The following is a 26,519-nucleotide window of genomic DNA, read 5'->3' as shown; positions in this document are numbered from 1 at the left end:
AACTGATTCCAATGGTCTTTACTAGAAGGTATCAAGAAAAAAGCATTTGCTAGACCAAGAGAAGCTCAAGCAAACAGGGCTACCACTATCATTCACCAAGATACCTCTCTTGTCCTCACAGACCAGATGAGTTAAATGGGGATGTGGTGGGAATCATTCCTCCTACATCTTTCAAATCCATGTGGGTGGCACTAATCTCTTCAATCCCTCCAAGAATGTGATATTCTTTTTGGTTTACCATTTTTGTAGGTAGAGGCAGCTCTAGTGGCTTCCACTTGGCTTTTCCTACTCCCCAAGTCGAGGAACCAATGTGGAGATTCTGCCAGTTGCTGAGTATATTTATTCCAATTATACACTCCAGAACTGGGAAAATAACTACAGGATGGGTTCAGGGACCTACTGATCCTACTGTGAGACAGACCTAAGTTAAAATTCCATCAATCACCTGACTTCAATAATTCCTTATTCTGACTGTTAGACCACAGTGACATTTTGAATATCCTCAAATTAGCATCATTTCAGAGCCAGTGTATAAAAGTTTCTAAAACGTCTGATTATTTCCTTTCTCCAATTCACAGACTTTTAAAAATGGCCATATATTCCTTTGGGACAGACTGGGAAGAACACTAACAGTACGCACTTTTGGCAGTTTAGAAAAGTCGTTCCTCAAGGGGAACTGCTCTCTTCTTAATTTAAAGAATTCTGGGTTTATAAATAGATTCAAGTCTAGGAGTTCATTGTAGGGCCCTCATACTCTGGTTTTGTGGTTTAAGTTGGGCTTCTGTTTACTAGGCCTAGAATTTTTTTAGTTCTAGGCCAATGTAGATCAAGTAAGAATTGAGTAGACTGACCGTCTATTTCTTTTCTGGAGACACCATACCCAATACCATATGTTTCTGTGAGCCAAACTATTCTTATTCCTGAATTAGCTCTACTTCCATTATGTTAAACATACCCATCTGTGTTTGGCAATTAAGTGTTGTAACCTGCTCCCTATATTGCTATATTGCAAGGGATTATTTATGTGTTTGTGGAATTGGCTAGGGAAATCTGAAATCCATAGATCAAGTATCAGAAAGGGTGGGCTTGAACACAGACTGAAGCTGCTGTCCATAAGAAGAATTTCTTCTTTAAAGAAGACTCCACTATATTCTGAAGGCCTTTCCATTGATTGAATCAAGACCTTCCAGATTTTTTAAAACAACCCCCTTACTTAAAGTCAACAGATTATGGATTTTAATCACTTCTACAAAATATGTTTACAGAAAAACTTACATTAATGTTTGACTGAATAACTGGGCCCTGTAGCCTAGCCAAATTGACACACAAAATCTTTATAGCTACCAACTTCATTCTTTTCCATGTAAATATCTAATTTTCCTAGCACTATTGGTTGTAAAGACTATTCCTTTCTCTTTGCACTTTCTTGGTACTTTTGTTGAAAATTAGCTAACCCTAAACATAAGGGTGTATTTCTGGATTCTAAATAATATTCCACTGGTCTATACTATCATTATGTTAGTGTCACATTGGCTTGATCACTGTAGATTTGTAGTAAGGTTTGAAATCAGGAAGTGTGAGTCCTCCTTTTTTTTTTTTCTACTCTAAGCCTGTTTTGGTACTCTGAGTTCTTTGCATTTCCATGTAAACTTAGATCTAGATTGTAAAGTTCTGAAAATAAGCCAGCTAAGGTTTGGATAGGCATTGTATTAATCTACAGATTGAGAGTATTGCCATGTTAACACTATGGTCTTACAATTCACAAGCATGGTATGTCATTGCATTTATTTTGGTCTTCTTTAATTTATTTCAACAATGTTTAGTAATTTTCCTTTACAAGTTTTGCAAATCTTTGGTTAATTCTATTCTAAGTATTTTATTCTGCTCGATGCTATTGTAAATGATATTGTTTTCATAACTTCATATTTAGACTGTTCATTGTTAGTGTATTGAAATACAATAGATTTTTTTGTGTATTGACCTATATCTTGCAGCCTTGCTGAATTAATTGAAAAAGATTTTTTAGAGGATTACTTAGGATTTTCTATGTATAAGATCATGTCATCTGCAAATAAATAATTGTGCTTCCTTTCTTTTCTTACCCAATTCTACTGGCTATAACCTCCAGTAAAATATTTAAAAGGAGTAGTGAGAGTGGATATTTTCTTGTTCCTTAGTTACGTAGAAAGCATTTAGTTTTAATCGTTAAGTGTAATATCAGCTGTGGATTTTTCAGAGAAGCCCTTTACCTGGTTGAGGAGGTGCCATTTTATTCCTGACGTGTTGAGTATTTTTCATCATGAGAGGGTGTTAGATTTTATTAAATACTTTTTTTCACCTTTAATGAGATGGTAATGAAGTTTTGGTTTTCTTCTGTTAATATAATGCTTTACATTGATTGATTTTCAGATGTTAAACCAACTTTGGTCATGTTATATGGTTCTTTTTTATATTGCTGAATTCAGTTAGAAAGTGTTTTAGTGAGGGATTTGACATCTCTATTTGTAGGAATATTGGTCTGTCATTTTTTGTGATTATTTGAATGGCTTTGATACTGGGAAATGTTCTCTCATATTTTGGAAGAGTTTCTGAATGATTGGTGTTAATTCTTCTTTTAAAAGTATAGTATAATTTACTTGTAAAGTCATTGGGGTCTGGAATTTTTCTTTGTGGGAAGTTTTATGATAACTAATTGAATCTCTTTAATTGTAGGTCTGTTCAGTTTTTCAATTTTTTAAAAATTCCATTTCAGTAGTTTGTGTTATTTAATAAATGTATTCACTTCATCTATGTCATTAATTTGTTGGCAAACATTTGTTCAGAATATGTCTTTGTAAACATATTTCTACTAAGTCAGTCAGAGTATCCTTCCTTTCAATCCTGATTTTAGTAATTTGAGCTATATTTCTTTATTTCTCTCTCTAACTTTTTTTTCAGCTTTCTGATCTTTTCAAGGAATCAGTTTTGGTTTCATTGATGTTTTCTATTCTTTTCTATTCTCTGTGTTATTAATTTATGATCTTTCATTAATTTCCTTCTGCTTGCTTGGGGTTTAGTTTTCCTTTTATTTTTGGTTTCCTAAGGTGGGAGTTTCAGTACTTGATATGAGATCTTTCCTTTTCTTAAATATATGTGCTTATATCTATAAATTACCCTCTAAGGACCATTTCATTTTTGTTCAAAAAGTTCTCATATGTTGTGATTTCATTTTCATTCATTTTAAAATATTTTTTTAGTTTCTTTTGTGATTTTCTCTGTGACCCATTTGTTATTTAGGAGTATGTATTTACATTCATGTATATAATCATTAATTTAAAAAACATATTTTTATTATTTATTTTGAATGTTTAAATGTAGAGCTTTATCACAGAACTACAAAAAATAATCCTAAAGTCAGTATGGAACTGAAAAATAACCCAAATAGCCAAAGCAATCTTGAGAAAGAACAAAACTAAAGGTATCACAATTCCAGATTTCAAGATATATTACAAAGCTGTAATAATCAAATCAGAATTGTGCTGGCACAAAAACAGACATATAGTCCAACAGAATAGAATAGAGAGCCAAGAAATAAAGCCAAACTTATATAATCAGTTAATCTATGACAAAGGAAGCAAAAATATACAATTAGGAAAAGACAGTCTCTTCAACAAATTGTGTTGGGAAAACTGGACAGCAACATGCAAAAGAGTGAAACTGGACCACTTTCTTACACCATAAAAAAAAGAACACCTCAAAATGGGTTAAAGACCTAAATGTGAGACTTGAAGCCATAAAAATTTTAGAGAAGAACACAGTCAGTAATTTCTCTGACATTGGCCACAGCAACATTTTTCTAGATATGTCTCCACAGGCAATGAAAACAAAAGCAAAATTCAACTATAGGGACTATATAAAAATAAAAAGCTTTTGCACAGTGAAAGAAACCATGAACAAAACAAAAAGGAAATCTATTGAATGGGAGAAAATATTTGCAAGTGATATATGTGATAAGGGGTCAATATCCAAAATATAAAAAGAACTTATGCAACTCAAAACCAAAAAAACCCAAATAATCCAATTAAAAACCGGGAACATGACATGAACAGACATTTCTCCAAAGACTTACAAATGGCCAACAGACACATGAAAAGATGTTCAACATCACTCATCATCAGGAAAATGCAAATCAAAACCACAATGAGATAACCAACACTTGTCAGAATGGCTAAACTCAAAAAGAAATAACAAGTGTTGGTGATGATATGGAGTGGAGAAAAAAAGAACTCTCCTGTCCCGCTGGTGGGAATTTAAATTGATATAGCCACTGTGGAAAAGAGTATAGAAGTTCCTCAAAAAATTAAAGACAGAACTACCATATGATCCAATAATTCCACTACTGGACATTCCCCAAAGAAAATGAAAACACTAATTTAAAAAGATGTATGGACCTCTGTGTTCATTGCAGCTTTATTTACAATTGCCACGATATAGAGGCAACCTAAGTATTCTTCAATAGATGAATAAATAAAGAAGTGATATGCACACGCACACGCACACACACACACACACACACTTACAATGGAATATTATGTAGCCATAAAAAGGGTGAGGTTTCACTATTTAAAACAGGAGAGATTTTACCTACATAAAATAAGTCAGATGAGACAGATAAATGTTATATGATTTCACTCATATGTGGTATCTAAAAAACAAAACAAATGAATAGACAAAGAAACAAAGGAGAATAGACCTATAAATACAGAGAACAAATTGATGATTGCCAAAGGGGAAGAAGTAGGGAGATGGGCAAAATAGGTGATGCAGAATGGGAGATGTAGGCTTCCAGTTATGAAATAAGTAAGTCATGGATGTAAAATGCACAACATAGGGGATATTGCTAATTATATTGTAATAGTGTTGTATGGTGACAAATGGTAGCTACACTTGTGATCATAGTGTAACATATAGAGAAATTGAATCACTATGTTGTACTCCTGAAACTAATGCAACATCGTGCATCAACTTTACTCAAATAAAAAAAAAATAAGGGTATGGCTTTAATATTCTTTTTAAAGATGAAGCACCAATCAAATATTTTTCCCTTATATATTATAAAATTTCAACCACCATTCAGAGTAGATGAATTTAAACAATTATCCTCTGGAAGGGAGTCATCTGTCAGCTTTTTTTTCTTTTAAATAGAAATGTAAAATCTAAGTATAAATTTTTATAAATTTTTTCTAGATGTACTAATATATTACTGACACATATGTAAATTATTTAAGGCATATGATGTGGTGAATATAGGTGATTATCATAATAAAGTTAGTTAACTCCTCCATTCCTTTAAATAATTGTGTGTATTTCGAGTGTATACAATGATAATATTTAAGGTTTACTCTCTTAAGAAATTTGAAATATATATATATATTATATATATATATAAATATATAATGCAGTACTGTTCATTGTAAACACTTGTTGTACATAGATTCCCACAACTTATTCATCTTATAGCTATAAGTTTGTATCCTTTGACCAACATATTCCCATTTTGCCCAGCCCCTAGCCCCTGGCAACCACCATTCTACTCTCTATCACTTTGGTTTTATACATTCCACCAATAAGTGAGAGCATACATTATTTGTCTTTCCCTATAGGACCTTTCGTTTAGCATAATGCCCCAAAGGACCATCCATTTGTCACAGATAGTAGGACGAGCAACATGCTATTAGATAGATATAGATGATAAATAGATGATAGGTAGCTAGATAGATAGTTAGCAGGTAGCTAGCTAGCTGGCTAATAAACAAATTTTGTCCATTGGTCTATGTGTCAGTTTTTATGCCAGTAAAATATTCTATTAGTTTCAAGTGTATAATGATTTGATATTTGTAATATTGTGAAATGAGCACCACAATAAGTCTAGTTAATATCCATCACCATATATAGCTACAAATTTTTTCTTTTAATGAGAACTTTTAAGATTTATTCTCTCAGTAACCTTCAAGTATGTAACGCAGTATTGTTAACTATAGTCACCATGCTGTGCATTACATCACTATGGCTTATTTATAACTAGTTGTTTGTACCTTTTGACTTCCTTCACACATTTTGCCCACCACCTTCCCCTGAACAACCACTAATCTCTTCCCCATATCTATGAATTTGTGTGTGTGTATGTTTATAGATTATATATATATATATATATATATATATATATATATATATATATATATATATGCGATCATATGGTATTTATCTTTCTCAGTCTGACTTATTTTATGGTAGTTTTGTTTTTATTTTTTTTTATTTTTTGAGGAACTTCCATATTGCTTTCCACAGTGGCTGTACCAGTGTACATGCCCACCAACAGTGCATAAGGTTTCCTTTTCTCCATATTCTCACCAATACTTGTTACCACTTGGCTTTTCATAAAGGCCATTCAAACACCTGTGAAGTAATATTTCACTGTGGTTGTCACTTGCATTTTCCTGATGATTACTGATGAACATCTTTTCATATACCTTTTGTCCATTTATACATCTTCTTTGAGAAAATGTTTACTGAATTCTTCTGCCAGTGTTTTAGTTGGATTGTTCACTTTTTTGGTATTGAGTTGTGAGTTCCTTATGTATTTTGGATATTAACCCCTTATCCTATGTATGCTTTGCAAATATTTTCTCATGTTCTGTGAGATATATATACACACATATCACAGCTTCTTTATCCATTTATCTATCAATGGATGCTTGGGCTGCTTCCATAATTTGGCTATTGTAAATAATGCTGCGATAACATAGGGGTTCATGTAACTTTTTGAATTAGTGTTTTTGTATTCTTTGGGTAAATAGTAGTGCAAATACTGGATCACAGAGTAGTTCTATTTTTCTTTTTAATTTTTGAGGAAACTTCATATTGTTTTCCACAGTGGCTTGTGCAGATGTTTTTGTTTGATGTAGTCCCATTTGTTCCTTTTTTCTTCTGTTGCTTATGAATTTACTGTTGTATCCATAAAATCATTGCCAGGACTAATGTCAAGAAGTTTATTTCCTACATTTCCTCTAGTTTTGTGGTTTCAGGTCTTACAGTTAACTGTTTATCCGCTTCAAGTCACTTTTTTTTTTTGTGAGTGATATAAAATGAGGTCAAGTTTCACTATTTTGCTTGTAAATATCCAATTTTTCCTTCACCATTTATTGAAGAGACTATTTTTTCTTAAACATGTTTTCTTGGCCCAGTTCTTGAGTATTAGTTGACTGTAAATACATAGGTCTATTTTTTGGCTCTTGATTTTGTCCATTTGTGTATGTGTCAGTTTTTATGCTACTCTCTTGATTAATATTGTTTGAAATCAGGAAGTGTGATTCTTCCTGCTTTGTTCTTCTTTCTAGGGATTATTTTGGCTTTGAGAATTTTTTGTGGTTCCATATGAAATTTTGGATCATTTTTTCTATTTTTGTAAAGATTGACATTGGAATTTTGATAGACATTGCAATGAATAAATAAATGATTTTGATAATGTATATTTTAATACATTTAATAATATTAATTCTTATGATCCATTGACATGGGATATATTTCTATTTGTTTGTGTCTTTTTCAATTTCTTTCATCAAAGCCTTGTACTTTCAGTATATAGATTTTTCACCTCTAAAATTAAATTTATTCCTATTTAACATATTAATGCTATTGTAAATGAGATGGTTTACTTTATTTCAATTTCTGATTTGTTTTTAATGTCCAGAAATGAAACTAATTCTGTATGTTTATTTGCACCCTGCAAATTTACTGAATTTGTTGATGAGTTCTAACAGTTTTTTGGAAACTTTAGGATTTTCTGTACATAAGATCATGTCATCTGCAATAGAAACAATTCTCTTTTTCCTTTTAAATTGGATGCCTTATTTATTTATTTATTTATTTATTTATTTATTTATTTATTTATTTAATTTTTTGATTGCTCTGGCTAAGACTTCCAGTACTAGGATGATTAGAAGTAATGAGAGTGGTCACCCTTGTTTTGTTGCTGATCTTAGAGGAAAAGCTTTGGTCTTTTGCCATTTAGTGTGTTAGCTGTGGGCTTGTCACATATGGTGAAGTACATTCCTTATGTTGAAGAATTTGAGGTACATTCCCACCATAAGAATTTATTGACATTGTGAACAGATGTTGAATTTTATCAGATAATTTTTATATTGATTGAGATGATCATATTTTTTTAAATTTTACTAATGTGATATATCACATTTATTGCTTTGTGTATGTTGAATCATATCTGCATTCCAGGGTTAAATTCCTCTTCATCATGGCATATGATCTTCTTAATGTGCTGTTGAAGTCAGCTTGCTAGTATATGGTTGAGAATTTTTGGATCTATATTCATCAGGTATATTCTTTTCTTTTAGTATCCTCATCTGGCTTTGATACTAGATAATTCTGGACTCACAAAATGAGTTTGGGAGTGTTCCTTCTTTTTCAATTTTTTGGAAGAGTTTTAGAAGGATTGTCATTAATTCTCCTTTACATGCTTTGTAAGAGTCACCTTTGTAGGATTTCACAAAGTAAAACCATCTGGTCCTGGGCTTTTCTCTGTTGGCAGGTTATTGATTAAAGATTCTATCTTCTTACTTGCTACTGTTCTGTTTTGATTTTCTATTTCTTCATGATTCTGTCTTGGCAGGTTTATGTATTTAGGAATTTATTCACTTCTTCTAGGTTGTCCAATTTGTTGGTGTAGAGTCATTCATTGTAGCCTTTTATGAATATTTGTATTTCGGTGGTGTCACTTGTAATGTCTTCTCTTTTATTTCTGATTATATTTATTTGCATCTTCTCTCTTTTTCCTTATTTATTCTAACTGAAGTGTCATTAATTTTATTTCTTTACAAAAAGCCCTCTCTTTAGTTTCTTCTATTTATATTGCATTTTTTTACCTCTATTTCATTTATTTTGCTCTCATCTTTGTTACTTCCTTCTGCTAACTTTGGATTTAGTTTCTTCTTTTTCTAGTTTCTTGAGGTGTAATGTCAGTTTATTCATGATTTCTTTTCTCAATGTAGGAGTTTATTGCTATAAACTTTCTTCCTAGAAATGCACTTGCTGTATTCCATATGTTTTGGTATGTTGTTTCCATTTTTAGTTGTTTCAATAGCTTTCTTTTTTATTCATTTTTTGAATTGGTTGCTTAGGACTGTGTTAATTCCCACACATTTATGAATTTTCCCATTTTTATCCTGTTACTGATTTCTAGTTTCATAACATGTGGTCATAAGAGATACTTGGTACAAATTCAATCTTCTCACATTTTCTAAGGCTCGTTTTGTAACCTAATATATGATCTAGCCTGGAGAATATTCCATGTATGCCTAACAAGGATGTGTATTTCATTACTGTTAGGTGCAATGTACTCTATATGTCTGTTTGGTCCATTTCATCTAAGGCAGACTTCAAGATCAGCATTTCTTCATTGGTTTTCTTCCTGGATGATCATTTATTTTTGAAAGTGGAGTGTTGAAGCATTCTATTATTTGATTGCTTTCCATTTCTTTCTTCAGATCTGTTAGTATTGGCTTAATATATTTAGGTGCTCTGATGTTGTATGCTTATATATTTACAATTGTTATAGTCTCTTGATGAACTGATGCCTATATCATTACATAAAGACCATTTCTGTCTCTTGTTACAGTTTTTGACTTAAAGTCTATGTTGTCATATATAATATATCTCTTTTATTTTCCATTTGCAAGCAGTATCTTTTTCTTATGTGTGTCCTTATAACCTACGTGTGTCCTCAGAGCTGAAGTGAATTGTTTTTTTAAGATTTATTTATTTTATTTTTTAATTTATTTTTTTCTTTAAGATCAATTAATTCACATATAGTGTATTATTAGTTTCAGAAGTAGAGTTTAATGATTCATCAGTTGCATATAACATCCAGTGCTCATTACATCAAGTGCTCTCCTTAATGCCTAACACCCAGGTACCCCATCTCCCAACCTACCTCCCCTCCTGCAACTCTCAGTTTGTTTCTTATACTTAAGAATCTCTCATGGTTTGCTTCTCTCCCTGTTTTTATCTTATTTTATTTTTCCTTCCCTTCCATTAATGTTCATCTGCTTTATTTATTAAATTTCACATATGAGTGAAATCATATGGTATTTGTCTTTCTCTGGCTGACTTATTTTGCTTAGCACAATACCCTCTAGTTCCATCCACATCATTGCAAATAGCAAGATTTCATTCTTTTGGATGGCTGAGTAATATTCCATTGTATATATATGTACCATATCTTTTTTTTTAAGATTTTATTTATTTATTTTACAGAGACAGCCAGTGAGAGAGAGAACACAAGCAGGGGGAGTGGGAGAGGAAGAAGCAGGCTCCTAGCAGAGGAGCCTGATGTGGGGCTCGATCCCAGAATGCTGGGATCATGCTCTGAGCCGAAGGTAGACGCTTAATGGCTGTGCCACCCAGGCACCGGAGTACCATATCTTCTTTATCCATTCATCTGTTAATGGACATCTGGGCTCTTTCCATATTTTGGCTATTGTGGACATTGCTACTATAAACATTGTGGTGAATGAACCCCTTCAAATCACTATGCTTGTATCCTTTGGATAAATACTGAGTAGTGTAAATGTAGTTTAAACGTCTATGCTACCCAAAGCAATTAACAGATTCAATGCAATCCTTACGAAGTCAGTTTCTTTTAGCTAGCGTATAGTTAGGTCTTGTTTTTAATCTATTTAGCCAGTAAATGCCTTTTGATTGGAGTTTTAATCCATTTTTTAAAGATTTTGTTTATTTATTTGACAGAGAGAGTGAGAGAGAGAGAGAGTGCGCGCACACAAGCAGGGGGAGTGGCAGGCAGAGGGAAGGAGAAGCAGGCTCCCCACTGAACAGAGAACCAGACATGGGGCTTGATCCCAGAACCTTGGGATCATGACCTGAACCGAAGGCAGGCACTTAACCAAGTGAGCCACCCAAGCACCCCTGGAGATTTTAATCCATTTATATTTAAGGTAATTATTGATAAAGGCATGAATGGCATCATCTTATTTTTCCTCTGCTTTTTTTGTGGTTCTTTTGTTCTTTTCTTCCACTTTTGTTGCCCTTCTTTGTCAATTGATGATTTTCAATTATAATATGTTTTGATTCCTTTCTCTTTCTCTTTTTTGTATCTAATGTACATTTTTGCTTTAATTATTATGAAGCCTACATGAAATATCTTATAGACGTAATAGTCTATTTTAAGCTGACAATAACTAAATTTTGACTGCATACAAAAAACTCTTTTAGTCCTCCACCATATTTTTTATGACTAATTTACCTCTTTTTGTATTGTGCATCCATTAACATGTTATTGTAGTTATACTTATTTTTAATACTTTTGTTTTTAAATCTTATAGTAGAGATAAGTGATTAATATACCACTATATTACAGTATTAGAGTATTCTGAATTTGACTATATACTTACCTTTACCAGTGTGTTTTATATTTTTAAATGTTTTCATGTTAGTAGTTATCATCCTTTCACTTTAGCTTGAAGAACTCCTTTCAGCTTTTCTTGTAAGGCAGGTCTAGTGGTGTTGAACTTCCTTAGCTTGTGTTTGGGAAAGTCTTGAAAGATAAATTTGCTGGGCAAAGTATTCTTGGTTGTCAGTTTTATCTCCCAGTATGGTTTCTGTCTTAAAGGGGTTCCCTTACAGGTGAGAATTTTTCTTGCTGCTTTTAAATTTTTCTCTTTGATTTTATACTGTTTTATTTTAATGTGTCTTGGAGAAGATCTTTTGGGATTGAAATTTTGGCTGACCTATTTGCTTCCTGAACTTGAATGTCCAAATCTTACCCTAGATATGTGAAATTCTCAGCCATTATTCGTTTAAATAATCTTTCTGCTCTTTTCTCTCTTTCTCTCTCTCTCTTCTTGTTTGACTCCAATTATGCATAGATTGTTTCTTGTAATGATTCCCCACAATTTACAAAGTTTTTCTTTATTCTTTTTATTCCTTTTTCTTTTTGCTTCTGTCTCAGGATGATTTCAAATGCTGCATCTTCTAGTTCACTAATTATTTTATTTTTTTAATATTTTATTTATTTATTTGACAGAGATAGAGACAGCCAGTGAGAGAGGGAACACAAGCAGGGGGAGTGGGAGAGGAAGAAGCAGGCTCATAACGGAGGAGCCTGATGTGGGACTCGATCCCAGAACGCTGGGATCACGCCCTGAGCTGAAGGCAGACGCTTAACCGCTGTGCCACCCAGGCGCCCCTCACTAATTATTTTAATTGCTTAAGTTTGTTGTTGAAGTTCCCTATTAAATTCTTCAGTTCTATGTATTCATCTCTTGAATTTCTGTTTGTTTTTTAATGGTTTCTATTTCTTTGTTGAAATTATCCTTTTGCTCATGCATTATTTTGAAGATTTCATTCAGTTTTCTATTTATGTCCTTTTATGGTTCACTGTGTTTCTCTAAGGTTATTCATAATTCTATTTAGACAGTTTATAGATCTCTGTTTCTTTAGGGTCTGTCATTGATGTTTTGTTAGTTTCCTTTTGTTATGTTTCCTTGATTAGTCATGATCCTTGTGGCTTTGTGTTGGTGTCTGTGCATTTGAGAATTTAAGTACCTCTTCCAGTCTTTATAGACTGGTTTTGGCAGATAAAACTCTTCAACAGTCAGCCTCTCTAGAGATTACAATTGGGTTGCTTGGTTGTGTCCATGGGTGGCCTTGCTACTTGTGTCTTTGAACTTGCAAGTCTGGTGTCTGGGTCAGCAGATAGTTAGGCTTGGTGTTTGGGTACATGGGAATGAGTCTGGTGTCTGCATCTGGGGGGGTGGGCAGAGTATAGGTTAAGTGCAGTAGGCCTGGATCTTGAGTCTGTTAAGACGGGCTTGGGTCCTATATCTGTGTGGTTGATCCTGAATCCTGGGTTCACAGAGTCAATTACATGCTGGGGATCATCAATTACATGGAGGACCCAGCATCTGAGTCTGCTGGGTACAATACTGGAATGGGTTTATGGGGGCTTATTGTGAACCTGGGCCATAGGATACACCCTAGGTCATGGGAGCTGTCTGGTACTTGGATATAGCAGAAGCCTGAGATCACAGGAGCCTATTGAAAGCCTGGGCCACAGATGCTGCTTGGAGATTCAGGAAGCAGCAGGCACTGGGTAGATCAGAGACCACCAGGGTTTGCTAAATCTCATGAGGAACCTGGTACAATGGAAGCTTACTGGGGCTGTGGGAGATACCTGGTTCCTGGTTGTTCTGGGAGCTTGAGTTTGTGGGGGCTATCTGGGACCATGTTCAAGGAAACTGCCTGGAGCTGTGGAAGATGCCTGGAGTCACTGAAGCCAGCAGGTGCTGAAGAGAACCAGTGTCCTTAGTTTCCTAGGCCTGCCAGGAGCTTGTTGCCATGGAAACTGCCTGAGGTTACTGGAGCTGGCAGGCATCATGGAAGATATGGGTCTGGATTTTTAGGATCTCCTGGGTGCCTTAGTGTCAAATATGCTGCCTGGGGTTGCAGGAGGTGCCCGAGGCTGCAGAAGTCAACAGACACTGGGGTGAGCTGGAAGCCTAGTTTTGTGGACACACTCAGAGAACCACCTGAGGCTAAAGGAGTTGGCCTGGTACTGTGACATCTGTGGTGAGTTTGGGCACTCACTTCACTTCCTTCCTGCATGGGGTAGGCGTCTCTCTCTGCACTGGCCTGCTAAGGCTCTTGGTGGAAGGGTGATGGGAGTAGTGTGAGTCTATGATTTCTACTTTCCTCAGTGTCTTTTCTTATCTCTGTGCTTCATTCAGGTGTTGTAACTCCTCACTTGGAATCTTTGGTCCTTGTGAAGGTATTATCATCCATGAATGTTTGTTCAAATTGATGTTTCTAGGGGGAGATGAATGCTCAAAATTCCTGTTACCATTTTGCTGACAACACTTCCTTGTAACCATTTCCAATTTCATTTCATTGTAGTCAGAAAATATACTTTGTGTGATATTAATCCTTTTAAAGTTTTCAAGGGTTGTATGGCTTAAAATATATTCTATCTTTTTTTAATGTTTTTTTAAATTATATTATGTTAGTCACCATACAGTACATTCTTGGTTTCTGATGTAAAGTTCGATGATTCATTAGTTGCATATAACACCCAGTGCACCATGCAATACGTGCCCTCCTTACTACCCATCACCAGCCTATCCCATTCCCCCACCCCCTCCCCTCTGAAGCCCTCAGTTTGTTTCTCAGAGTCCATAGTCTCTCATGCTTCATTCCCCCTTCTGATTACCCCCCCTTTCTTTATCCCTTTCTTCCCCTACTGATCTTCCTAGTTCTTATCTTGAAGAATGTTCCATGTTTATTTGAGAAGAATGTATATTCTGCTGTTATTGGATGAAATATTCTATTACTGTTTGATTTAGTTGATTTATAGTGTTGTTCAAATCTTGAATACTGTGTTTGATCTTCTGGCATGTTGTTTTATCCATTATTGAAAACAAGCTACGATGTCTCCAACTGTTATTGCTGAATTATCTATCTCTCTCTTTTGACTTCTGTCAGTTTTCATTTCATATATTTCAGAGCTATATTTTTAGGTGCATATATGCTTTTAATTGCCTTGTCTCCCTGACTGAATTGTTTTTAATTGTTATGTAATATTCTTTCTGCCTCTAATAGCAATTGATATTTAAAATCTATTTTTTCTGATATTAGTATAGCCCTTCCAGCTCCCTTTCAATTACTGTTTTCATGGTATCTATTTTAACTTATTTTTACTTTCAACCTATTTGTGTCTTTGAATCTAATGTGTGTCTCTGTACATAGCATGTGTTAGTATGCAGTTGTTTATTTTAATCCACTCTACCAATCTCTGCTTTGTTATTGGAGTGTTTAATCCATTTATATTCAATGTAATAAAATATAATGTAATTATGGATCTGCTCTTTTGCTATTTGTTTTCTTAATGTCTTTTGATATCTAATCATCCATTTCTAACTTCATCTGTGTTACATAAGCAATTTATTGTATACCATTTCAATTCCTTTGTTGTTTATATTACTTCAGTTTTAGGTTTATTTTCTTAGAAGTTTCCTTGTGGATTTCAGCTAACAACTTACCTTAAAACAACCTAGTTTCTTAAATTCTATGTATGAGTAAAATCATATGGTATTTATCAGACAAAACAGATGAATGTCAGGGAAGGGAAGGAAAAAATAAAATATGATAAAAACAGAGAGGGAGGCAATCCATAAGAGACTCTTAACTATAAGAAACTGAGGGTTGCTGGAGGGGAGGTGGGTGGGGGGATGAGGTAATTGGGGGATGGACATTAAGGAGGGCACTTGATGTAATGAGCACTGGTTATTATATGCACTGATGAATCACCAAATTCTACCCCTAAAACTAATAATACACTACATGTTAAGTAAATTGAATTTAAAAAAATTAAAAATTAAAAAAAATTAGTACAGATTAATGTCAATTTGATTTCAATAGTATATAAAAACCTTGTTTCAATATAGCCCCATTCCTTGCTTTTGTTCTATCATTGTCTTACATAGTATATCTATATATTATTAACCTACCAACACAGTTTTAGAATTATTGGTAATAGATGTTTTATTTATTTATTTATCTTTTTAAAGATTTATTTATTTATTTTAGAGATTGGGGATGGGCAAAGGGAGAGGGAGGGAGAGTCTCAAATGGACTCCATGCTGAGTGCAGAGCCAGATGGGGGCTCGATCTCACAACCCTGAGATCAGGACCTGAGCCAAAACCAAATGAAACTGCTTGGAAAACCAAAAACAGGGCACAGTCCAATCATTAAAAGTTGCACACTGTGACTGTATAGAAACCAGGTGCATGGTACACCTTCCAGTTCCACCATTGTCCAAGTGGAGTGCCGTTTCTTCTGATATGAAAGTGTTCAAATTGACAACATGGAGTCCATTTATCCTTCAACTTGCATTCCATCCATTGCTTATATGTGTAGGAGAGCTTGGGATACTCAAATGCATGCTTATACTAGCTGTTGTACCACTAAGACCATGCAAACCTATGTTTTCCCAGAAGGGTTGCAAATTAGTCTCTACAGATGAACTGATTTCCATTGAAGTAGCTCAGTTAGGGGAAACTACAGTCCGTCTTGGGGGAGCTCTAGAGTTTTGTGGTAGAGGAACTTTTCCACACAGGAAGCTGATCAAATCTCTCTACAAATAGTTCTTCTGCATTTTTTAACCTAAACCAACACATACTTATTGCACAGCTGATAGGCAATTTGAATTCCAATACCAAAGATTCACTGATGGGTACCCATGCTTTCTTTGTAGAGGTTGATGATGGTGGTGGCCACATTTTGGAAGGGGACCCAGAGAAAAAGTCCTGGCTGCTGACACACTCAGTCAGAAAAAGTGGGGTAGGGGAGAAACACAAAAGAAACAGAGAGATTTTACTTGGGTGTCAGTCACTCCAGAAGGCCACATTAGGTCTCACCATTTTGTTGCAGGATTTCAGAATCCCACACTCAGTGCAAGGATGGCAGGAAGGGGGTCAGGTTGAAGGGGAGCCTGGGAGCCCAGAATCACAGCCCAGCATAGGGGAGATGAAGGGAGATGCCCTTTCCTAGTCCCTGCCCCAAAGCTGGCTCAGGCCTGCCCCCATAGCTTTCCTTCCCCATTTTGTGACTGGCCTCTTTTTTACTCTTTTTTTAAAAAAATTAATTTATTTGTTTTTGAGAGGCAGGGAGGGGCAGAAGGAGAGGGAGAGAGAGGATCTCAAGCAGGCTTTGTGCTGAGCTTGGAGCCTGATGTAGGGCTCAATCTCAGGACCCTGAGATAATGACCTGAGCCAAAATCAAGAGCCTTGTGCTTAACCACCTGATCCACACAAGTGCCTCTCTTTCTTTATTCTTGATATTAATTTTTTTCTGTTATTATTTCCTTTGTGATTGAAGAACTTTCTTTAACAATTATCTTAGAGTATGTCAACTTTGTTTCCATCACCTGAGTATTCCCAAAAGATATTTTTTTTTGGCCTCCATAGTTTCAAATTAGAAATCTGTCATTTGGATCATTGTTTTTCTTTTTCTTTCTTTCTTTTTTTTTAAAGATTTTATTTATTTATTTGACAGAGAGAGGGAGACAGCCAGCGAGAGAGGGAACACAAGCAGGGGGAGTGGGAGAGGAAGAAGCAGGCTCCCAGTGGAGGAGCCTGATGTGGGGATCTATCCCAGGACTCTGGGATCACGCTTTGAGCCAAAGGCAGATGCTAATGACTGAGCCACCCAGGCGCCCCTGGATCATTGTTTTTCTATGAATAAAGTATTGTTTCTCTGTTTTCTTCTTTTATGAAATTTTTAGTCTTTACGTTTCTGAAGATTAATTATGATGTGTCTGTATGTGCATTTATCTGCACTTATCCCATTTAGGGTAAACTCAGTCCTTGAATTAATAGCTTTATGCCTTGTACAAAATTTGGGAAATTTTCAGCCATTTTATTTTTTTCACCTGTGGGCTTCCCCAGTGCTTAGTTCAGGATATACAGGAGACGGGGCGCCTGGGTGGCACAGCGGCTGGGCGTCTGCCTTCAGCTCAGGGCGTGATCCCGGCGTTATGGAATCGAGCCCCACATCAGGCTCTTCTGCTATGAGCCTGCTTCTTCCTCTCCCACTCCCCCTGCTTGTGTTCCCTCTCTCGCTGGCTGTCTCTATCTCTGTCAAATAAATAAATAAAATCTTTAAAAAAAAGGATATACAGGAGACAATACACATACACATGTACACACACACACAATCAATGTCATGTTGTTCCTTGAGTCTTCAGCCAGTCTTTTTTTTTTTTTTTGTATTTTCTCCACATCTTAGAGTCTTCTGACATTTGGTTTATATGTTTTATCCAGGAATTTTAGCCATAATTATCAAGAATAATGGGATGGAGATTTATTCCAGCTCATCTGGAATCAGAAGTTTTCAGGATAATCTTATAAGTAGGCCTACCTGTTGTTATTTGGGTGGAAGATGGGTGGGGATGCTGATGGCTAATTTCTAACAATATTAATTTTATCTTGCTCCTAGAATTCTATCATTTCCTTAATTTAAAATTCTATCAACTCCTTAATTTATTTAATAAACAAATGTGCTTTGAATATCTAACTCTTGCAAGGAAGTTTTCTATTTCTCTTGATGTACACTTGATCAAGAAAAATTCAATATACATCTCAGAGTATAATATCTGTGCATGATCCAGTTGATAAGGGAAGCACAGGATCTTATAAAGGCACAGAGAGGTACCTAAGTCAGACTTGGAGAGAAATCTGGGAAGGTTTTCCAGAAGATAATTCTAAATTAGGAGCTGAAGGAAAATTAGTCACATGAAAAGTGGGAAAAGAATATTCCAAGAGCATAAAATATTTATTCAGTTTCATCAATATATCAGAATGCACCACGCATTCATGGAAATGTGAGTACTTCAGCATGGTTGGAGCAGAGAATTGTAGTGAAGTGTAGAACTATAGGAATGAGGTTGGAAAGATAGGCCTGCAGGACTTAATACACCATATTAAGGAAGTTTTGTTTTGTTTCGTTTTTAGATACAGGTGAATCATTGGAAGAATTAGGCAACAGAATAGAAGGATCACATTTGGAATTCAGAAAGATTACTTTAATGAAAAATATGTTTGTTGGAATGGGCAAAATTGGAAGTAGAGGGAACCAATAGAGGATGGTAAGAATAAGTAATAAAGAGATGACAGTTGTCTAAATTAGAATAGAGGTGGTGCAGAAAGACAGAAGAAGCTAAATTTAAAAATTAAGAAGATAGAATTTATGGGATGTGTGTGGGTATTACTAGGTGTAGATGTTAAAGGTATCACCTAGATTGTGTGAATGGGTAGATGGCAGAGTGATCATATACCATTATTCAAACTAACACTCTTTCAAGAGTGAAAGGGAGTATCATTATTGATTACATTGCAATAACAAATGTAAATCAGTTCTGTTCTAGGCAAATCAGAATATATGGCCAGCCAAGTATACGGTGATTCTAGTAAAAGAGCACACTTTTTGGAGGAATATTATACTTTAAAACATTTTAATTTATCCTGAGAAAATTTTTTTTAAAAATAGTTTTAAATGCCCATGGGACACACGCTTATTAATAAATGAGTAGTATTTCTTTGGGTAGAGAGGATGGGGTGGATATAATATGAGATTACAATCTTCATGAGTACAGAGACCATGTCTGCATAAATACCATCTTATCATCAGTACCTAAAACAATGCTTAATACATTGAAGGGATGCAAAATGTTACATTAATTAGTTAATTAATATTCATCATATTTAGAGGGGAAGTTGTGTTCTAAGGCCTAGGTAAGTATTGTTTTGCACTTGAATGTACATAAAATGAGATAAGTGGGCGAAGGAACACAAGTCTTGTGTATACTCCAAAGAATGGCTGTTATAGGAAGAGGATAATAGAAAAGGTTGTTAGTATAGTCAAAAATTCCTATCAATGCCAATCTTTGCTTTTCACTGAGACACAACTCATCTGCTCTGTGCTTTCCCCTACCATTGGTGCCCTTGGTTTGGGGGAGGTTTACATAGCACTTTCTTCTCTCATCAGGGAGGCAGACAGATGAAGTAGAAAGATGATTTGAGTGAGAAGCTTATTTTTAGCCGCATTTCAAAATCTAATTAACAGTGAGTCTCTTTATCCCTAGGTAAGTTACTTTACCACTTTGTATCTTACCAAATGAGGTCAAAATGAAGATTCAAATAATTTTTTAAAATTTCTTGCAGGTAGCATCCTCCAATTCTGGGGCAACCGAATTGGGACATACATAAGCAGGCAACTTACCATAGGTCTTGTTACTAATCTTTCTGAAGAAGTAGTGATCTGCAACTATGTCTGCTTGGCTCAGTCCTCAGTAAGACACATGAAACTCAGACACAGCCAAAGGAGCAGAATAGTGGTGAGACTGTTCTATTCCTAAGCCTTTTGCTATTTGAAACCAGTAGCACTGCCAAACAGCAGTGGGAAACAGTCATGGTCCTACATTTGGAGAAAAGAGAAATAAGTGGAATAACAACTATCTAAAACTCATTTGCAAAGCTATTATTTTAGGAAGAGTTGAAAGCTTTAAATAAAATGAAGGGAGTTATCTAATTTAAAGCAAATTTAAGAACTAGAGTCCCTGGAGAATATAAACTAACTAAGGGAAACTGGGAAAATCCTAAAAGGGCCGGTGATCAAGCCACAGATGGTTGCAGTGGGATTGACAGAGTAATATTCTTTGCCCACTGCTGGTGTAGTCTGTGTTTTAGTGTGGATAAGGGGTTTGTCAAGGTACTAGTATTCATGATCCACACCCTAGACATAATAGCAAATAATGTACTAGTTGGAGATAATAATGCATAAGTAAGAGTTTGACAATTTCTTAATGGTCAAATGATCATAATGACAGTATCTCCCTTCCTCATAGCATCATCATGAAGATTATATGATATAATATATCTGAAGTGGGTGGCACATAGTAAACGATCAGTAAATTTAACTGTTAGTAAACACTGATGTTATTGGAGTATAAGTTGCCAGATACATCAGCAATCCCAAGAAAGTTGAAATCAACAAGGACCGGAGAAGTCAGGGGTGCAAGGAACTTGAGCTGGGGTTTGAAATGTATTTATATTTCACATTCTTTCATGACTTAGAAGAAATATACAAAACAAATTAGAATAATGTCACTTCTTGCAGTATTACTAATTAGCGGATACATGCATTGTGTACATTTCTTGACTCTTTGAATGAACACAACACTGTTATACATTATACAGTGAAGGAAACTGTGGAGCAGAGAAATTAGGAAATGCAACTGATTTCTGTGCATTGATTTTGTATCCTGCCACATTACTGAATTGCTGTATGAGTTCTAGTAATTTGGGGGTGGAGTCTTTTGTTTTCCACATAAAGTATCATGTCATCTGAGAAGAGAGAGAGTTTGACTTCTTCTTGGCCGATTTGGATGGCTTTTATTTCTTTTTGTTGTCTGCTTAGGCTAGGACTTCTAGTACTATGTTGAACAATAGTGGTGAGATTAGGCATCCTTGTGCTCCTGATCTTAGGGGAAAAGCTGTCACTTTTTCCCCATTGAAAATTATATTCCCTGTGGACTTTTCATAAATGGCTTTTATGATATTGAGATATGTTCCCTCTATCCCTGTACTTTGAAGAGTTTTAATCAGGAAAAGACACTGTATTTTGTCAAATGCTTTCTCTGCATCGATTGAGAGGATCATATGGTTCTTGTCTTTTCTTTTATTAATGTGCTCTACCAGGTTGATTGATTTGCAAATGTTGAACCACCCTTGCATCCCAGGAATAAATCCCACCACTGGGTCATGATGGGTAATCCTTTCAATGTACTGTTGGATCCTACTGGCTAGAATCCTGTTGAGTATTTTGACATCCATGTTCATCAGGGATATTGGTCTGTAATTCTCCTTTTTGGTGGGATCTTTGTCTGGTTTGGGGATCAGGGTAATGTTGGCCTCATAGAACGAGTTTGGAATTTTCCCTTCTATTTCTATTTTTTGAAACAGCTTCAGAAGAATAGGTATTATTTCTTCTTTAAATGTTTACTTGAATTCCCCCGGGAAGCCATCTGGCCCTGGAACTCTTGTTTTTGGGAGGTTTTTGATCACTGCTTCAATTTCCTTGCTGTTCATTGGGCTATTCAGATTGTCTAATTTTTCCTGTTTCAGTCTTGGTAGATTATAAGTTATCAGGAATGCATCCATTTCTTATAGATTGCTTAATTTTTTTGGCATATAGTTGCTGGTAATAATTTCTCATAATTGTTTCTATTTTTCTTTTTGGTGTTAGTCATGATCTCTCCCCTTTAATTCATGATTTTATTAATTTGGGTCTTTTCCATTTTCTTTTGGATAAGTCTGGCCAATGGTTATTGATCTTATTAATTCTTTCAAAGAACAAGCTTCTAGTTTCATTGACCTGTTCTACTGTTTTTCTGGTTTCTAGTTCATTGATTTCTGCTCTAATCTTTATTATTTCTCTTCTCCTGCTTGGATTAGGCCTTATTTCCTGTTCTTTCCCCAGGTCCTTTAGGTGTAAGTTTAGCTTGTGCATGTGGGATTTTTCTAATTTTTTGAGAGAGAATTGGATGGCTATGCATTTCCCTCTTAAGACTGCCTTTGCAGTATCCCATAGATTTTGGACATACATATTTTCATTCTCATTAGTTTCCATGAATTGTTTAAGTTCTTCTTTAATTTCCTGGTTCACTCAATCATTCTTTTTTTTAAAAAAAGATTTTATTTATTTATGTGACAGAGAGACAGCCAGCAAGAGAGGCAACACAGCAGGGGGAGTGGGAGAGGAAGAAGCAGGCTCCCAGCAGAGGAGCCCGATGTGGGACTTGATCCCGGAACACCAGGATCACGCCCTGAGCTGAAGGCAGACGCTTAACGACTGCGCTACCCAAGCGCCCCCCACCCAATCATTCTTTAGCAAGATTCTCTTTAAGTTCCAAGTGTTTGAGTTCCTTCCAAATTTCTTCTTGTGTTTTGGTTACAGTTTCAAAGCATTGTGGTCTGAAAATATGCAGGGATAATCTCAATATTCTGGCATCAGTTGAGACCTGATTTGTGACCCAGTATGTGGTCTATTCTGGAGAAAGTTTCATGTGCTTTCGAGAAAAATGAGTATTCTGTTGTTTTAGGATGGAATGTTCTGTATGTATGTATAAAGTCCATGTGGTCCAATGTGTCATTCAAAGCTCTAGTTTCTTTGTTGATCTTCTGCTTAGACGATCTGTCCATTGCTGTGAGTGAAGTGTTTAGGTCTCCTACTATTAATATATTATTATCTATATGTTCCTTCATTTTGTTTATTAATTGGTTTATATAATTGGCTGCTCCCATTTTGGGGGCATAGATATTTACAATTGTCAGATCTTCTTGTTAGACAGATCCTTTAATTTTGGTATAGTGTCCTTCTACATCTCTTATTACAGTCTTTGGTTTAAAATCTAATTTTTATGATATGAGCATTGCTACCCCAATTTTCTTTTGAGGTCCATTTCCATGGTAAATGGTTCTCCATCCCCTCAGTTTCAATCTGGAGGTGTCTTTAGGTTCAAAATGAGTCTCTTGTAGAGAGAATATGGATTGGTCCTGCTTCTTTATCCAATCTGAAACCCTGTGTCTTTTCATGGGAACATTCAGCCCATTTACATTCAGAGTAACTATTGAAAGATATGAATTTAGTGCCATTATATTGCCTATAAGGCCTCTGTTTCTGTAGGTTTTCTATTTATTTCTTATCTATGTGACTTTTGGGGTTTCTCATCATTTACAGAATCCCCCTTAATAGTTCTTGCAGGGCTGGTGGTCCTGTAATATTTCTTGGTGGTCACATATTTTTTCAGTTTCTGCCTGTCCTGAAAGCTCTTTATCTCTCCCTCTGTTCTGAATGACAGTATTGCTGGGTAGTATTCTTGGCTGCATGTTCTTTTCATTTAGATTCCTGAATATGTCCTGCCAGCCCTTTATGGCTTGCCAAGTCCCTGTGGACAGGTCTGATGTTATTGTGATGTGCCTCCATCTGTATGTAAGAAATCTCTTCCCCCTAGCTGCTCTCAGGATGGCTTCCTTGGCTCTAAGATTTGCAAACTTCACTATTACATGTTGGGATGTTGATCTATTTTTACTGATTTTTAGAGGGGTCTTCTCTGCCTCTTGGACACCAATGCTTGTTTCTTTCTCCAGATTAGGGAAGTTCTCAGCTATAATTTGCTCAAATATACCTTTTAGTCCTCTCTCTCTCCACCCCCTCGGGGATCCCAATAATTTTGACATTGGAGCATTTCATGGCATCATTGATCTCTCTAAATCTATTTTCATGTGCCACTAGCTGCCTATCCCTGTCTTCAGCTTCCTTCCTTTCTATCAGCTTATCTTCTAGATCTTTAATTCATTCTTCTGCCTCATTTACCCTGGATGTTAGAGTATCCAGTTTAGACTGCATCTCATTCATAGCATTTTTAAGTTTGGCCTAATTAGATCTCATTTCTGCCGTTAGAGATTCTATATTGTCACTAAAGCTTTTTTCGAGTCTAGCTATTGTGTTCACGATTGATATCCTGAAGTCTGTCTCTGACATCTTGCTTATATACATATCCATTAGTACTGTGGCAGAAGACATTGTCTCTGGATCTTTCCTTTGTTGGGAGTTCCTCCTCCTAGTCATTCTGTTGATGGATGTTTGAACGAATGGACAGAGTCCAAAATACCAACCATGACCCAAGTTAGATGCACCCTAGCAAAATCTGGCATGGTCAGATGCCACCACCAAAAAAACAAAACAAAAAAAACAAAGCTCAAATGAAACACAAGAATAAAAGTAAAAAATTTAAAACACACACACACACACATATATATATTAAAAAGGGGGGAAGAAAGGGGGGCTGTAATCTCTCAGTGTGTACAAAGCAGGGTGTTTCAGTTGTTCCTGGGTGTATTTTGGTCTGTGTGTTTTAGAAGACACTACATCCCAAAATTACTAGGGAAGTAAAACTTGTATACATAAACAGATAAAACTGAGTAGAGTGAAAAACAGGCAAAAATAGAGCATATATCTATAAAAAATATAGGTGTGTAAAAATACAAGTTGAAAAGGGCCTATGAAAAAATGAGTTGGTATAATAGACATCTAGTTGAAATGAGGAGAAGGTATAAAGAAGAATACAGCAATGGAAAATGGCATGAGAAAAGGAAAAAAAAACAAAACAAAAAGAAAGGAGGGAAGAAAAGGAAAGGAAAATTATATCTATAAAATAAGCAAATTGTGAGGCCACACCTGGAGCTCAATATACAATTTTCCCCTTGTGTTGGGATTTTACAGTCTTATAGGATCCAAAGGATTGTCATCCACCTCTTCTTCCAGCCTGTCTTCTGAGGGAGGGCTGTGCCACTCTGTTTCTCAGGTAATCCTGCCTGTGTGGAGTTGCTCCACCTCCTGTTTGGGGGATGAGCTCAGTGGAATCCAGACTTCTGAGTGTCTTTTGTATCCTGGGGCCTTTCTGCACCTCTTCAGGGGATCAGAGCAAAAATGGCCACCACCAAACCTCTGGCATAGAGCAGAAAATTTGCAATCTGCCCTCTTTAATAAACTCTGCAGGACAGTCTCCACTTCTGCTGTGCTGCTGAAAACCACAGCTTTCCGTGGTGCATGCCCACAGCTACTCTCCCAGAAGTGTTTTCAGGGGCCTGGGAGTATCTCTGCCCTTTGTGCTTTTAAAACCTCGAGAGGCTGTGGGTTCTCATGCACACCCGAAGCTCCAGAATCAGGTCTGGTTCCGCCGTAAAGCCTATTCATGGCCACTATTGCTCTGTGAGTTTTTGCCCTGTTTAAACACTGGTTCAAGATTTTTTCAGTCTGTTCAAGGAAAGAGTGGATATTGACCCACCCGGTTTGTGGTTTCTGGCGATCCTAGTTGAGAGTCCCTTCCTGCGCTCACTGACCATAACCTACTTTCTGGCTCCAATGCTCAGGCCCTCTACCATTTCAAGGAATATCCTTTTGCTCTGTGGTCCCTTATATCCTGAGACCACAGTGCCCTACCTAGAATTCTGCCTTTTCATTTCCAGAGCCCCCTTCAGGGAGGGGTGTCTCTTACTAGAGCAGATTTCTAAGAGTTTTGATTTTGCCCTCTGGTGTTATATCACTTTCCAGGTGCCAGCTTATGGAAGCTCCTGCCCTCTTCTGTTTATCTTCCAATATCTCTCCGCAGATTCATGACTCTGCCCTTCCTACTTTGCCAAAAGCAGCCATTTTTCTGCTTTTAGAGATCCAGATATATATTCTTACATCTCAGGCTGATTTCATGGGTGTTCAAAATGCTTTGATAGATATCCAGCTAAATTCAGAGGACCAGTTGAAATGGGGCCCTCTACTCCTCCACCATCTTGCTTTCCTCCAAAAACAAAAACAACAACAACAAAAAACTTTTAAAAGCTCATCTTTTCATTATAGTATTGAGAAGTATAGAAGGTTGTTTTGTTTTGTTTTGTTTTGCTTTGTTGAGAGATAGAGCGTGCCAGCATGGGGGTGGGTAGAGCTAGAGAGAGAGAATCTTAGTCTCCACACCCATTGCAGAGCCCAGTGTGGGGCTCGATCTAAGGACCCTGAGATCAAGACCTAAGCCAAAATCAAGAGTCAGACTCTTAACCGACTGAGCCTGACCCAGGTGCCCCTAGAAGTTTTTTTTTTTTTAAACATGAGAATCTTGATTGTTTTCTAAAACCTAAGCATAATGCAGTATTTTTGTCATTGTTTCTGTTTTGTTTTACTATCACTTTTTTCCCACAAAGTCAAGACAGGAGAAATAATTGGATGTAGATAAATTAGCCAGATTATACTACACATTTATGAAAAGTAGGTCACAAATGAGGTTCCTCATTCAGGGTGGAAAAGAATGTCTGATTGTCTTAGTCTATCTGTGATGCTATAACAA

General features: G+C 36.0%; 1 protein-coding gene and 1 pseudogene across 1 annotated transcript in view; one reads left to right on the top strand and one right to left on the bottom strand.

The window, feature by feature from the left end:
* The window catches only part of LOC123796631 (putative P2Y purinoceptor 10), a 52,326-nt gene that overhangs the window by 18,841 nt on the left and 6,966 nt on the right, over nt 1-26,519 (top strand). The window lies entirely within an intron of this gene.
* On the bottom strand, nt 13,444-25,381 carry LOC123796632 (HUWE1-associated protein modifying stress responses 1 pseudogene; annotated as a pseudogene).

The sequence above is a fragment of the Ursus americanus genome, chromosome X (assembly GCF_024610735.1).
Source record: "Ursus americanus isolate L20-20 chromosome X, mUrsAme1.1.p, whole genome shotgun sequence".
Classification (NCBI taxonomy): Eukaryota; Metazoa; Chordata; class Mammalia; order Carnivora; family Ursidae; genus Ursus; species Ursus americanus.
This window is presented reverse-complemented; position numbering and strand designations above follow the sequence as displayed.